The sequence below is a fragment of the Monodelphis domestica genome, chromosome 1 (genome assembly GCF_027887165.1).
Source record: "Monodelphis domestica isolate mMonDom1 chromosome 1, mMonDom1.pri, whole genome shotgun sequence".
NCBI lineage: Eukaryota > Metazoa > Chordata > Mammalia > Didelphimorphia > Didelphidae > Monodelphis > Monodelphis domestica.
In genome coordinates this window covers 384,539,126-384,554,919 of record NC_077227.1, presented here as the reverse complement: position 1 = coordinate 384,554,919, position 15,794 = coordinate 384,539,126, and the positions used below count along the sequence as shown (strand labels likewise).

General features: G+C 40.4%; 1 protein-coding gene and 1 long non-coding RNA gene across 5 annotated transcripts in view; one reads left to right on the top strand and one right to left on the bottom strand.

Moving 5' to 3' along the window:
- Window positions 1-3,917, bottom strand: part of LOC103095350 (uncharacterized) — a 30,071-nt gene extending 26,154 nt beyond the window's left edge. The window contains exon 1 of the long non-coding RNA XR_001624777.2: window positions 3,714-3,917. This is a non-coding gene — a long non-coding RNA (uncharacterized LOC103095350). The remainder of the gene's footprint in view (window positions 1-3,713) is intronic.
- The window catches only part of ABLIM3 (actin binding LIM protein family member 3), a 192,071-nt gene that overhangs the window by 44,363 nt on the left and 131,914 nt on the right, over window positions 1-15,794 (top strand). The window lies entirely within an intron of this gene.

Here is a 15,794-nt window from a genome sequence, read left to right as displayed (position 1 = left end):
CTATAGAAGTTGAGATTTTAGTTGGAACTTAAAGGAAAACATCAGGAGATGGAGATGGAGATGAGCAGATAATGTATTCAGGCATGGGGGACAGCCAGAGAAAATGCCCAGAACTGGGGCATCTTGGTAGCTTAGTGAGAAGACCTAGCGTCAGGAGGATCTGGGTTTATATATAGCCTCAGATGCTTCCTAGCCTTGCAACCCTGAACAAGTCACTTAACCCCATCTGCCTAGACTTTCTTTGCCTTTCTGACTTAGAGTTGTTACTAGGACGGAAGGTAAAGATTTTTTAAAAAGAAGAAAATTCCCAGAACTGAGAGATGGACTCTTACTCATGAAACAGCAATGAGACCAGTGTCACCGGAAAAAGAAAAAAATACTAGAAAGACCTGGGTCCTAGTCTCAGATCCAGTATTGCTGTATGACCTTGTACAGGTAACTTTGGTTTTCTGAAAAAAAAAAGTTTCCACATTTATAAGATAAAGATCATAAAAATAATCAAACCATCTGTAATATCCCTTCCAACTTTGCCACTCTGTGCTTTATGCCCAAAGTCACTTCTAGCTCTAACTTTGTTTTATGTTTTTTTTTTCCTAAGTCTATGTTCTAAGAGCCCTTTTCCCTTTGACATTTTATATCAAATGGGAGAGAGGCAGAATCTCCCAGGCTGAAGCCAGTTGGCAGCTCATGGTCCTTGGATTTCTCCACAATATATTAGCACTTTATGCCTTGCCAAAGAGGCTGGGGAAGTAAACATGTTATAACTATTAAAGCCTCTGTCCATGAGGCCAAGTGACTGTGTTACCCACAACACAAAGACAATTGCTGGCTTCCTGCAGTTCCTGTATTTTAGACATGATTTCCAGGAGCCTCAGTGAAATTGAATGGTACTTCTCAGAAAAATTCTTGGATGTAGAAGATCAGGACTGAAAAGTGTAAGGGCATGCAACTTGTTGCTGAGGAAAGAGCACTGGATTTGGAGTCAGAAGACCTGCCCCAAATGCCCTTTCTGCTTGGGAATATGCTAGACTGGGAACAGGCCCAGAAAGAGCAATGATCATTCTGCGAATCTCTGTATTCCTTCATAACTCTGTTTAGCTTAGCTCTTGATTCTCTTTCTTCTAAACTTTTGTGATATCCTTCTCCCTAGTTTCTCTGTCTCTAATTTCCCCCCTTCTAAACCATCCTCCACATTACCACTGGAGTCATCTTTCTAATGAACTCCTCTGATAGAATCACTCCTGTACTCAAAAACCCTTAATGGCTCCCCATTGCCTACCCAGTAAAGTATAGTGGGTAAAGTAAAGTAAGTTGGGATTTTTGTTGGGGCTTAAAGCAATTCATGAAAGGCAAGAGGTGGAGATACCAGGTTTACTATTCAGACTCTCCTGCCATCTGTATCCAAATTACCTTTTTAGTTTCAACTTTTCCATTTAATTTAATAAAGATTTATTATGTGTGCCAGGCACTGTGTTAAGTAGTGGAGGAACAAATAAAATTTTTAAAAAGAAAGTCAGTCCCTTCCCTTAAGGAACTTACAGTCTAATAGAAGAAAATAATACCCAAAAGGAAGTTAAAGAGGAGTAGAGGCAGCTAGGGAATATTTTTCATGGATTTGAAACTAAGCAGAGGGATGATGGGGAATGAAGTGTTAACTGGAGTATTTTGAGCCTTCTATAAAAAGAAGACTTCCTTCCTAGCTGTGTGACCCTGGCCAACCCCAATTGCCTAGGCCTTATCACTCTTCTTTCTTGGAACCAATGCACAGTATTGATTCCATGATGGAAAGTAAGGGTAGATAGATAGATAGATAGATAGATAGATAGATAGATAGATAGATAGATAGATAGATAGATAGATAGATAAAAGAAGGCTTCTTCTCACATTACAGCTCCATGCCTAGCAATATATTGTCTATTTCAGCCAAACTAAGATATTCTTTGGCCCTTGTTGCCCATCCTTCTGTCTCCCATAACCATTATTCATGCCATTCCTCAAGCAAGGAATAGACTCCAATTTACACCTGCCCCTAAAAGCCAAACTCAGATCCCATCTTCTTCATAAAGGCTGCCCAAGAGCTGAAAGTGATCTCTCCCTCAATTCAATTAAATGTAATAAATATTTATCCACTCCTTTCTTATGACACTTTGCTGTTTCTTCTTGGTCTTATCATAATCCACTTTAATGAGCCTTATTTGGGTTCCTGATACATTTCCATTCCTTCTCCTTTTCCCTTCTACCTTGCCTCCCTACTAGACTGTAAGCCTTTTTAAGGTCAGGGGCATTTTCATTTTTTATCTTTGTTTCTCTGTCCCAAGTTTTGGGCCTTGTATTTACCTGCTGACTTGAATTTAATTGGCCCCAAGGTGGAGCAATTAAGAAGCCTCAAGATGGACCAAATAGAAGGAAGGCAACAGTAAAGATGGGGGAAAGCTGCAATATATTTTGCTGAGCTAACCTTGAAGGGGAAAATCACTGAAGGATCATGGAAGGGCCAACTCAAATGTTATCTTGTCTGTGATACCTTTCCTGATTCCATTCTCATCTTTCTCTGCTATTCTCAAAGGGGTGTTTTTATCTCTCTTATACTTTAGAATGTTGTATTTTGTACTGTAGTTATTTATGTTTGCATTTTATCTATTTACTAAATTTCAAGTTTCTTAAGAAGCAGAATAATGCAGTGGAAAGAATATTAAACCTGAAATCAGGAGACCTAGGTTCAGTTTTCAGCTTTGACACTTATTAGCTGTGTAACCATGGGCAAATAACTTAAACTCTCTAAGCCTCAGTTTCCTTATCTGTAAGATGGTCATAAAAATACCTGAATCACAGGAGTGCTGTAAATACAGTATTTTGTCCACTTTAATGTGCTGCAGAAACAAGAGTACTTATAAAGGGCCAGGATCACCTCTTGTTCATCTCAGTTTCCCTTGTGATGAGGAAACTGAGACCCAGAGATGAAAAGTGGCTAATCCAAAGTCACACAGCTTGTTCAAGGAAAAGCTACGACATGACTCAAATCTCTTGACTCTTTCTGAATACCAGTTTTACTTTCCTATTTAATTTGCCTATCCATCTGCACCTAATCATCCCTGAATAGATAAGCAACCACCATATTACTATATTGTAAACTCCATAAGGGCAGGGACTGTGTGTCCCAAGATGAATATGATTTCCCAGCAGCTAGCACAATCCAGGGCACATACTAGATACTAACTAGTTACGCACCAGGCACTCCACCTCCCATCTTGGGGCTCCTGGACTTCTGTTTTAAGGGTGGTTTGGGGGGATGGGATAAGATGGATTGAGTTGGGCCAGAAACAAGATCTTACACTGTGGGTTGAAAGCCAACAGTGAGATTAACACACAGACCACTCAGTAACTGGGGAAAGGTTTTGGTTTTTTGGTTTGTTGTTGTTGTTGTTGTTTTTTAATCAAATGGGGAAAGGTTGGAAGGGAAATAGGATAACATTAACACTAATTTCATCTAACTAAAGTTCCAAGGATCTAAATGTCTCCTTGAGGAGAGTCTTCACAGAGTTGATGGTCTACTCTAACCCTCACCTCAATTACCTAAAATTCCCAGTCCCCATTCTAGCTAATTCTGCACTAACCCCCCCCCCTTAGTTAGTATAAAAGGGTAATGGTCTGTGGTAAGCTTAGCAGGGCCCAGGGAAAGATCCCAAGTCTGGATGGACTCAGATCTCACTCACTAACAGCTGCTCTTGACTGGATATTGAGTCAGGCTAGCTTCAGTTCAAGGATCTTCTTCTCAGGAATCATAGGTCTTAACATTAACAGACAGGTAAAGGTAATCCACCAGGTAGCTTGGCAACAAAGCCTCCCAGATGCTTGCAATCAGCAAACTCCAGAAAGACTAACTGCTTCTCAGTTTTTCAGCTCAACCTTCTTTTCCAACATTCCAGAATTCTTTCCCGTTTAGTCTCATGCCTCCAATCTCTGCATCTGTCCCCTGCAGACCATCCTCTCATGCTATAACCCTCTCTTGCTTATAACACTTCTAACTGGAGAATTTTCACTGTTTCTTATACTCTGTTCCATTTCCATCATGCTGCTGCTCCCTAGACATCTTCACACCATAAATAATCATTAAATTAATACCATAATTCTGGGAAAGGACACGCCATTCCAATACTCTGTGACTCCAATGATTATCCCTTTGACTTCCCTGACCAAAACATCCCGCTCCATTTTATGTGTTCTTTTTTCCCTACTACAATATAAGCTCTTTAAGGGAAGAGACCATCTTGGTTTTTCATCTTTGCCTAGCCCAGTGCCTGGAACATAAACAGTATTTAATAAATATGTTTTTCATTTATTTATTTATGATTCAATGAATGAATGAACAACTCAGTGAAATGTGGTCCCATATTCTTAAGGCCTTTCTGCTTCTTTATTATGCTTGCCTTATATTTCTCCTGCTCTAGCTTCAGTGCATGCCTCTTGTTTGTTCCTGAAGGACCAGTGACACATGGCCATTCCATGTCACAAATGTAAAGTACATTTCCAAGGCAGGAAACACTAGCAGCATTGCCAAACTCACTCTCTGGCCAGGCGCATACATGCTGATGAACCTGGCAAACAGCAGTGGATATGCATTTCTCTAGTGAGGAAGGCCTGACAGAATCCCTTAGGATTACAGATTCTCTGTTCCCAACCTGCTCTCCACAAATAGGACAGAATTGCGTCACATACTGGCCATCTGTTAGAACTGTCAGGGGTACCAAGTCCCAGACCTCTGGGGCAGGCACAGCATCCATGGAGCCAGTCCTGGCACTGAGAAATAACCCTCATCCACTGCTTAAGTCTTCCTGCTGGGGCCGCCCAAGGAACAACATCAATCCCCTCGAGGTTCTGTCCGGGTGACCAGCTCACAACACCGGATCGTGCAAGGGACACTGGATTAGGAGCCAGAAACCGCTGGTCTAGATCTTCCTACCCACTCTAATAAATAGCTGTGTGACTTTTCACAGATGGCTTAATTTCTCTGTGCCTAAGCTTCCACATCTTTAAGATACCCGTGGTAATAATGATTGCCTCCCTTAGGGGAGATGCTATATAAAATACTTTATGTTCTATCTGTGCGACCATGGACAAGTTACCTCCCTGTGGTTTAGTCATACAAAAAAAGCACTGGATTTAGTTAGAGACCTCAGTTTGAATCCTAGTTCTGCTCCTGCTGCCTCTGCAACCTTGAGTAAGTTACCTAACCTCTCTGGGCCTAACTCCCCTTTGGCAAAATGAAAAGATTGGACTACATGAGAGGAAGGAGAGGAAAGGAACAAGTATTCCTTAAGCGTTTACTATATGCCAGGCAGTTTACTAAACACTATACATTTTTCTCATTTGATTTTCACATCAATTCTGGGAGGCAGATGCTGAGGCTGGCAGGTTAGGTGACTTGCTCAGGGTCACACAAAGAGACTGAGGATTGTATTTGAATTCAGATCTTTCTTGATTCCAGGCCCAGTACTCTATTCACTGTGGTTCTTAACCTGGGGTCTGTGAACTTTTAAAAATCTTTTTTGGCAACTGTATTTCATTATAATTAGTTCCCTTTGTAATCTTGTGTATTTTATGTATTTTAAAACATTATTCTTAGGAGTCCATAGGCTTCACCAGGCTGACAAAAAGGGATTAATGACACACACAAAAAAAGTTAAGAACCACGGGGTAGATGATCTCAAAGGCCCTTTCAGCTCTGAACCCAAAGACCTTCTGACCCTTTCTAGACCCTAAGAAGATGTAGTTCCCAAGTTCCCAAACTGTTCTCTGTTGCCAGATTCTGAATGCAGATTTGAGGTCATATACGTCAAATTAAATAATGAATGAGTGAGCACACCGCCCCCCTTTGTATAAGGCCAAGAGACAGATAGATCCATAGTCCATCCTTGGGGGAGTCTACACTCTCTTCCCCAGTTGGTGTAGTAAAAGCTTGTGGTAAAGGTAATATGGTACAAACAACACTGGCCGTGGCATCAAAAGGCCCAGGATTAAATCTGGCTTCTGCCACTTCCCTACCTATGTAACCTTGAAGAAACCACATCAAGCCTCACTTTGTTCTATCCCTAAATGAAGAGTAGAGTAATTACTTTATTTACCTTACTAGGTAGCTATGAGAAAAGCATTTTAAACAAGTGCATTCTTATTCATATGACTTGATATGACATCTTGATGGCTGTATACTGAGATGGTAATTCTTGGTAATCTCAGGGGGTAAATGAGATTCCTGTAGGGGAAGTGCCTAATGATATGAAACAGACATGCAAGATTAATTGACCTGTTGTGGTAGTTCATAAACCCTCCCCTGGTACATAGGTCTCTTGCTTATATATATATATATACACCCATAAGCACACAGACATATGCCCTGGAAACTTTCAAATATTTTCCAAATACACAAAGATCAGAACCTCTCAGCAGAGCCCACAAGAAGAAGGAATGCCCACCTCCTGCATTCCATCCCAAGAGAGAGCAAAACTATGTCAACTCTGCTGCTACGCCAACACCTGAAGAAAAAGAACTCTGGGGATGGAGAATGTAAAGAAGAAGAAGAAGTCATTTAAGATAGTTCTTGGTGAAGAGAAAAGGGATTTTGACTTCAGGGGAGCTAATAATATCTGAGGAAATGCTATTAAATTCAACAACCATCTATTAAGTACATAGTATATATAATAATAGCTCACACCTATATAATGCCTTAATCAGTTGGAGAAGGAAATTTCAAATCATTCCAATTCCATCTTTACCAAGAAGACCTCATGGACAATGTGGTCTTCAGGATCAAAAACAGTCAGACACAACTAATAATACATAGTACCCATTAAGTGCCTTTCAATTATCACCTCATTTGATCCTCATAACAATTTAGGGAGGAAGGAATTATTATCCTTCTATTACAGATGAGGAAAATAAAGCATAGACTGTGACCTGGCTGGAGTCATACAAGTAGAAAGGTATTGTGTGAAGTACTGTGCCATATATCAATAGAGATGGAATGAGAAAAAAAGAAATTAAATTCAAATTATTAAGGAACTTGAAATACAGGAGAAGTCAGAGGAGAACCACATTAAGTAATGAACAAGCAGAATGATGTAGTAGAATTTTGCAGCCAGAAATCCTGTTTCACATCCTGACTTTTCCACTTATTTACTTGTGTGACCTTGAGCAAATGGCTTTTCCTCTCTGTGCCTCAGTTTCCTCATTGATGAAATGAAGAGCTCTAAATCCATGATGATCCTATGATAAATAATCTATATAGTATGTATATATAATATGTAAATAAAACCTCTGACCTTTTAGATCCCTTTAAATTCTAAAATCTTACAATTTTAGGATTTGGCAGTTGGATGGTAAGAGGAATCAAGAACAACTCCCAAGTTTTGTTCCTGGGTCACTGGGGAAATGGTGGCATAATTGAAAAAAATAGAGAATTGAAAAAAAAAAATAGAGAAATCAGAGTGAGGGAATGCTTCTTGGAGAAGGCCATCAAGAAAAATGGAAGGATTTTTTAAAAAACGCTTACCTTCTGTCTTAGTATTGTATTAGCAAGGGGGACTTTGAAAAGGGGAACCAATATTCAGCTGTTTGGGGATTGAATACAATGTGACACGTCCCCTTTCCCCAAGCTGAACTGTTCAAAATGGAGTCCATCAGTCAGTCAGATTAAAGGGTAAGTCTATTTTTCCCTCAGCCTCCTTCTTAACTGATGGGTTTGAAGTTCCCCTCCTGATTCAAATTCTATTTTAAATCAAGATATCTAGTTTATTTGAATATAAAAAGGTGAAAGGGTAATGGAAAAGGACAGTGGGAAGAGGAGATCCCTAAGATATCTTCCCTATCTAGCTTTTGAGGGTTTGACCTAGGTAATCTTTCTTCAGAAATAAGCTCTGGGTTCCCCCAAGGGAAAAAAAGAGTCTTTATCCCAAAGATTGTCTTCAGTTGAGAATGGAGATCTTCTTTCTTCTGCTCAGATAACAGGATTGAGAGATTTGGGTATTTTACCAGCCAAGGTAGTTCTCCCTCTCAGCCCCCAAAGAGCCCAAGCCAAGAAGAACCTTGATTTTTCTCCTCCAACTGCTTTTGAGCCTGGCTGGAATTCCATCCCATCCCCCAAGGTTTTGAAGTTGCATCTATTCCTCTCCTCTGAGTCATCTCTTCAAATTTCCAATTTCCTTTGCTTCTGGTCATTCCCTTGTATACAGTATCAGTTCTAAGGGAGAAGGGGAAGGGTTAGGCAGTTAGGGTTAAGTGACTTGTCCAGGGTCTAGAAAGTATCTGAGGCCACATTTGAACCCACGACCTCCAGACTCCATGCTTGGCACTCTATCTACTGTGCTACCTAGCTACCCTGATGGAAGGATTTTATTGGGCATTATTTCTGGGGATTTCATAAGAGAAAACATCCCTGGTATAAAGAACAAAAGCACTGAAGCTGGTAGACACCAATGTTTGTGTTTAGGGAGAGAGGGAAGTAACTCCTTTTTTTTTTTTAATATATTTTATTTGATCATTTCCAAGCATTATTCGTTAAAGACATAGATAATTTTCTTTTCCTCCCCCCCCCCCACCCCCCATAGCCAACGCGTAAGTCCACTGGGCATTAGATGTTTTCTTGATTTGAACCCATTGCTTTGTTGATAGTATTTGCATTAGAGTGTTCATTTAGAGTCTATCCTCTGTCATGTCCCCTCAACCTCTGTATTCAGGCAGTTGCTTTTTCTCGGTGTTTCCACTCCCATAGTTTATCCTTTGCTTATGAATGGTGTTTTTTTCTCCTGGATCCCTGCAAGTTGTTCAGGGACATTACACCGCCACTAATGGAGAAGTCCATTACGTTCGATTGTACCACAGTGTATCAGTCTCTGTGTACAATGTTCTCCTGGTTCTGCTCCTTTCCCTCTGCATCACTTCCTGGAGGTTGTTCCAGTCTCCATGGAACTTCTCCACTTTATTATTCCTTTTAGCACAATAGTATTCCATCACCAACATATACCATAGTTTGTTCAGCCATTCCCCAATTGATGGGCATCCCCTCGAGTAACTCCTTTTTTGACTGTAGCAGAGTCTCTAAAGATGATAGCAGGGGATGGGGATAGAAAGAAATACTTTTAGCTTAGAAGCTATTGAGAAAGGTAAGTGAGTGTTCTGAGAGCTGAGAGCTGATCAAAATGGGGCAGCTAGGTGTCTCAGGCTAGAACAAGGAGGACCTGAGCTCAAATCCCACCTCAGACATTTACTAGCTATTTGACCTTAGGCAATTCACTTTACACCACTGGCCTCACTTTCCTCATCTGTAAAATGAACTGGAAAAGGAAATGGCAAACCACTCCAGTATCTTTTCCAAGAAAATCCTAAATGAGGTCACAAAGTTTCAAACATGAATGAAATGACTTAATATCAATAAAAGGATAGGGGCAGAGTGTGGTGTAATCAAATGACATGAAAATCACTGGAGGAAAGGAATTTGAGTGAAGCAATAAAGTGTTTAACAGTGAAGTAAACAGAGTTCACTTCCCCCTTCTCTTTGCCCTAAGACTCTGGGATTACAATTTGCAGCAGAGTAGAAAGCACCTCTTGAGAAAGTTAACTTCAAACTCAAACCAGAGGCAGCATATCATTGAGATAAAAATTCATGGACCTGATCTTAAGATTTCATGACCATCTCCCTAATGTTATAGAAAAAGAAAATAAGGCACAGAGGGATTCAGTGACTTGCTCAAAGTCATACTGGTAGTGGACTGGAATTTTAACAGTTTGGGGCCACATCTAGTGCTTTTTGCATTATTTAGCAAGTCATTGACAAGAATTCTTAAAATACTTATATCCCAAGCACTGGGCTACATGCTGGAGATAAGAAGAAAAAGTGAAAACAACCACTGCTCTCAAGGGGTTTACATTCTAACTGGGGAGAGACCATAGAGAAATTTGAATATACAAGCTAAATATAGAATAAATGGAAGGTAATCTTCAAAGGTATGACATTAAGAGCTCGAGGAAGAGAATGGAACAGGAAAGAGGATCATGAAGGAGATGGTAGCTTTTGAGCTTCATCCAAAAGGAAACCAAGGATTCCAAGAGTTAAGTTTGGGAGGGAGAACATTCCAAACAAGGGAAACAGTCAATACAAAGATACAGAGATAGGAGATGAAGCAGCAAGTTGGCCATTTTGGGTGGCTCAAAAACTGTGGAAGGATTATAGAATGTAAGAAGATTGGAAAGGTAGGGAACAAAGTTGCGAAGAGCTTTAAATGGCAAATGAATTAATTTATACTTAATTTTTGAGGCAATAGAAAACCACTAGAGTTTACTGAGGGGTAAGAGGTCAGATCTATGCTTGATGAAAGTCATTCTGGAAGCTGCGTGGAAGATGTAGAATAGGGAAGAGGGGCTTGAATCAGTGGAACAATTAGAAGGTTATTGGAATAGTCCAGATGAAAGGTGAAAGTGGTGGCTATGTGAGTGGAGAGCAGGGGACATACTTTAGAACTGTTCTAGGGAAAGAAATTTTAAGATGTGGTATTTGATTGAGTATGTGGAATGGCATCGGACTAGTTATCTGAAATGAGCCAGAAAGTGAAATGGAGGCTACCACCAAGGTTTCATATTTGGATGACTAGAAGAATGTTGCTTCCCTCAAAAGCGATAGTGAAGGTCAGACCAAGGAATATTATAACATGTTCCATAAGAGGTATCCATGGATCCATGGGCCAGGGTTGGGAATCTGGATTTCTCAAAAGCACCAAAATCTAATAAACTGCAACCGAAGGGAAGCTTAAGTAAGAGGCTGGCATTCTAAGCCAGAAATGTCTGTTCAGGATCAATTAGTAGGATTTAGGAAGTTGTAGTGAGTGAATAGGCAGGTAAATAACACAATGGACAGAGTGCTGGCCCTGAAGTCAAGAAGATTCCCTAGTTCAAAGCTGGCCTCAGACACTCATTATTTGAGTGATCTAATTTAATCTTGTTGGCCTCAGTTTGCTCATCTATGGAGAAGGAAATACTAAACCACTCTAGTATCTTTGCCAAGGGTGCAGCTGGGTGGCTCAGTGGATTGAGAGCCAGGCCTAGAGATGGGAAGTCCTGGGTTCAAATGTAACCTCAGATACTTCCCAGTTGTGTGACCCTGGGCAAGTCACTTAACCCCCATTGTCTAGCCCTTACCACTCTTCTGCCTTGGAGCCAATACACAGTATTTATTCTAAGACAAAAGGTATTAAAAAAAATAATAATATCTTTGTCAAGACCCAAATGGGGTTACAAAGGGCTGAAATGACTAACCAGTAACAAAAGTGAGGTGAACATTTGTATGATTCCACACTTTTATGGGCCCAATAATATATGGTCGCCATCTGGATCTGAACCACTTATGTCACGGATCCCAACTTGTTGGGATTTAGATTTAGATTTCCTATTCCCTTCACTCTTGGGGCCCTGAGTGTCCACTGCACCCCTGAGGGGAGTGAGGCTCCCAGGGTATTCCTGCCCTCTGCCGTGCACATCTCCATCCATGGCCCCAGCAGCCTGGGAGCTCCCTGAACAGAGTGAGTATAGCCGTGTTTTCCCCAGTCAGTCTCACTGACTGGTGTTTCAGCTAAGAGCTTCACTGTTTATATCACACTCCCAAGTCACAGCTTCCATCACATCTCCAAGTCAATGTCTGCCATTGAAATCTCACTCTGCACCCTCCAGCACAGACTTGATATAGAACAATAGAATAGTCTCCCCCTCCCCACAGCTCCAGGCTGTGATGCTCTTCCAATCCTAGGCCAGAGCTAGAATTTGATGGCATAAACCACAGAATGGTGGAGCCTTAGAAAATAGAATGGGAGAGCTCGAAGGGGCCATAAGGCAGGAACAGGATAGGTTGGAGAGCCCTTAGAACATAAGAGCATGAACTGTCAGAGCCAGAAATGACTTTGAATTTCACAGACATCTATTAAGTACCTGTTTTGTACTAAGTGCCAGGAACACAAAGACAGTAAAAAGAAAAAACAAAAGGCTCACCCCTTAAAGGGGCAGCTAGGTAGTGCACTGGATAGGGCATCGGACATGGAGTCAGGAAGTCTCATCTTCCTGAGTTCGAATCTGGACTCAGATACTCACTAGCTGTGGGACTCTGGGCAAGTCACTTAACCCCATTGGCCTCAGTTTTCTCATCTGCAAAATGAGCCAGAGAAAGAAATGGCAAAGCACTCCAGCATCTTTGCCAAGAAAGCCCCAAATGGGATCAAGGGGCATCAGTCCCAACTGAGAAATTATTCAATAACAGCAATAACATTTCCCTTAAGACAGATGTTAACAGATGAGAAAATACAAAATGATTTGAGAAGGGATGAAGTATACTTTTGACAGGAGGTGACCCTAGAGCTAACTTTGAAGGGATCTAAGAATTCTAAGAGGGAGAAATGAGAAGGTGAAATAGTTCAATCAATCCAAGCTAGAATGTTGCCTTTTCAAAAGCCCTATCTTTGAAAAATCAGAAAGTGGTCATTTGTAAATAAGTTATGTAACCAGATTAGCTTCATGCTTGGAAGAAAGCTATTTTCTGGCTATACTGTTCTGTTTAGTTTTCTTCCTTAGAACATAGAAGGCCTGAGCTAGAGAAGAGCTTAAAAGGCAAAATGCAGAATGAAAGTGTTAGAGGAGAACTTAAAATCTAGAAAATACATGATTAAAACTGGAGGGGTCCAAAAAGGAAGGCTTCACACATCCCACCTTATTTTGAACAGACTAGAAGCTCAGTCAACATGCCCAGAGCCCCAAGGAGCAGGGTCTTAGAGAGGCTGGGTGCTGGGCAGCCTCCTGCCTCTAACACTAAGCTTGCCACAGGGTCCCAATGTATACTCTGTGTTAAAGATCCTCTTTGGAAACCTGATTCTAGACATTAGGGTCTGGAAAAGAGCTTTCAGAGTTGAAATTATGGAAACAAGTTATGTAAGATGTGCTTCATCTTGAGATAGAAACCACAGAGATTTTGCAATATAAAGTTGTTTTTTTTAATCCTTATCTTCTACAAATCTTAGAGTCAACTCCATATATTGGTTCTAAGGCAGAACGGTGATAAGAGTTAGGCAAGGTGGGTTACATGACTTGCCCAGGGTCATAGACCTAAGAAGTATCTGAGGTCATATTTGAACCTAGGACCTCTCTTCTCTAGCCCTGGCTCTTAATTCTAGTTACCTAACTGTTCCCACGATACAGGAATTTCACCAGGTCCTTACAAAGTAGATCTCCAAATATTTAAGTCAAAACTCTGGCCTAATCTCTCTACTACTCTCTACCACCTCTTCCCAAGATCTTGGAGCAGTGAAGAAAGCCCTGGGCTTGGAATTAGAAAGACCCAAGTTCAAAGACTACCTCAGATACATCCTAGCTGTGTGACTCTGAGAAGTCACTTACCTTTTTTTGTGTTTTACTTTTCTTATTTATAAAATGAGGCTCTTGGACTCATTGGCCTCTGGGGTCCCTTCTAACTCTAAAGACAAAAGCAAAATGATATTCAAAATGGGTCTCCTCTTTTCCATACACATCTTTCTCTTTTCCAAACTTCCCTATGTCTGTCAGTCTATCGACAAATAATTTTTATTTTTTAATTGAAATGTTTTATTTAATTAATTAAATTAGAATAATTTTCCATGGTTACAAGATTTATGTTCTTTCCCTCCCATAGCCCCCTCCTGTAGCCGACGTGCAATTCCACTGGAATTTACTTGTGTCATTGATCAAGACCTATTTCCATATCATTGATAATTGCACTAGGGTGATTGTACAAATACTTTTTAAATGCTTACTATGTTCCAGGCTTTGAGCCAAGCACTGGGCATCATTCTCCTTCCATTCAGTTAGGTGGTAGCTTCAGTCAACTTTGAATTTTCCCTCTCCCTGCCTGGCAAGTTTTGCCATTTCTGCACCTCTCTTCTTTCTCTCTTTTCACACAGTGACTTCCTTAGTTCAAGCCTTCATCACCCCTCACCTGCACTGCTACAATAACCCTTTACATGATCTCTCTGTGGCTGTCTCTCTCTCCTTTCTAATCCTCCCTCCACACAGCTGCCAAAATAATTTGCCTGAGGTTTAGGTCTGCCCCTGTCACTCTCCTGCTAGAAAATCTTCAGTGTCAGTCCTTTGCATCTAGGGTGGAAGACACACTCCCTCAGCCAGCCATTTGAGGTTCTCTACCACAGGAGACCATAAGCTTTATCTCTTTCACCAATCCGTTTGGCGGAATGGTGAAACCTTTGAATCTCTTTTCTGAACAATGTTTATAGGTAATAGAAGGAAAATGTGAAATTTCACTTTGAGGTTAGTGAAAATATAATGATTTTCCCCATGTAGACCCCCAGGGAATCTATCCCCAGATCCCTTGGGATGGATGGGGAGGGGGGGTTACTTGGAACCCAAAGTTAAGAATCTACAGTGTCATTCTCAGCCAAATTTCATCCTATTCCCTTTCATAAACTCTATATTTTTCAGCCAAACTGGTTTACTGGTTGCTCTTTGAACTGTACGGCATCCACCATGCCTAGAATGCACTCTTTTCCTCATCTCACTTCTGAGATCCCTTATCTTCCTGCAAATCTCATCTAAGACACCAACCATCTCTTCCCTGATCCTGGGGCTTCCAGTTATTAACACTCTCCCCCTTCCTCAAATTATAGGCATGTAGAGATGTGTGCACATTTATAAAATGCATATATAAATATTTACACATGTATATGTATATACACTATAAATGCATCATATTTTAAATATATGTATACATAGGGGCAACGGTGTGGCTCAGTGGACAGGAGGTCCTGGGTTCAAATTTGACCTCAGACACTTCCTAGCTGGGTGACCCTGAGCAAGTCACTTAACCCTTACTGCTCTTCTGCCTTGGAACCATTATACAGTAGTGATTCTAAGGCAGAAGGTGAGTGCTTAAAAAAAAAATATATATATATGTATATATATACACACATATATATTTATGTATGCATATGGATGTATGTGTATATTTATATAAATAGTAGGTATACACATGATTGTGTATATCTATACAAAGAAATATCTCTACATATTATAGTGTATATATATTTAAGTATAAATATCTGTGTATACACATGTTCAATATTCAAGCATCCACATGTGTTTGTGCATGTGTTTACATACATATATGTAGTATATCTTTATTTTGTACATGTATAGATTCATATGTACATATATATTTACATATGCACTATATAAACACACCAAATATACACAGATATGTAGGAGTAGTGCATCTTTTTTCCAGCTCCAGAGATATTTGTTCTTGTCTTTGTATCCCTAGCACTTAGCACAATGGCTTTCATTTAAGAGGTGTTAATAGACGCTCTGTTGAATTGACTTATGTTCAAACATGGGTCATAGACTGTCAGAGCTAGAGGGCTTTTGAATATGATAACAGCTGACATTTATATATTACTTTCATGTTCCCAGTGTGGTTTCTGTCTGTTATTTCACTTGAGTCTCTCAGCATACCTGTGAGAGGTTCTGTAGTTATTTATTGGGTCTCCATTTTGCAGATGAGAAAACTGAAATACTGAGCGTTTAAGCAGGTTGTGTGGAGCCACTCAGCTAGTAAGTATTAGGGACAGAATTTGAGCCCAGATCTTCCTAACTCCAAATCTAGCACAGTATCTACTATGCAATGCTCATGTTCACAGAACAAGGAATTGGAGAGAACCTTAGAACAAACATAGAAAGTCAGAGCTGAAAGGGAACATAAGGGAACTTAAAATATTATAAAA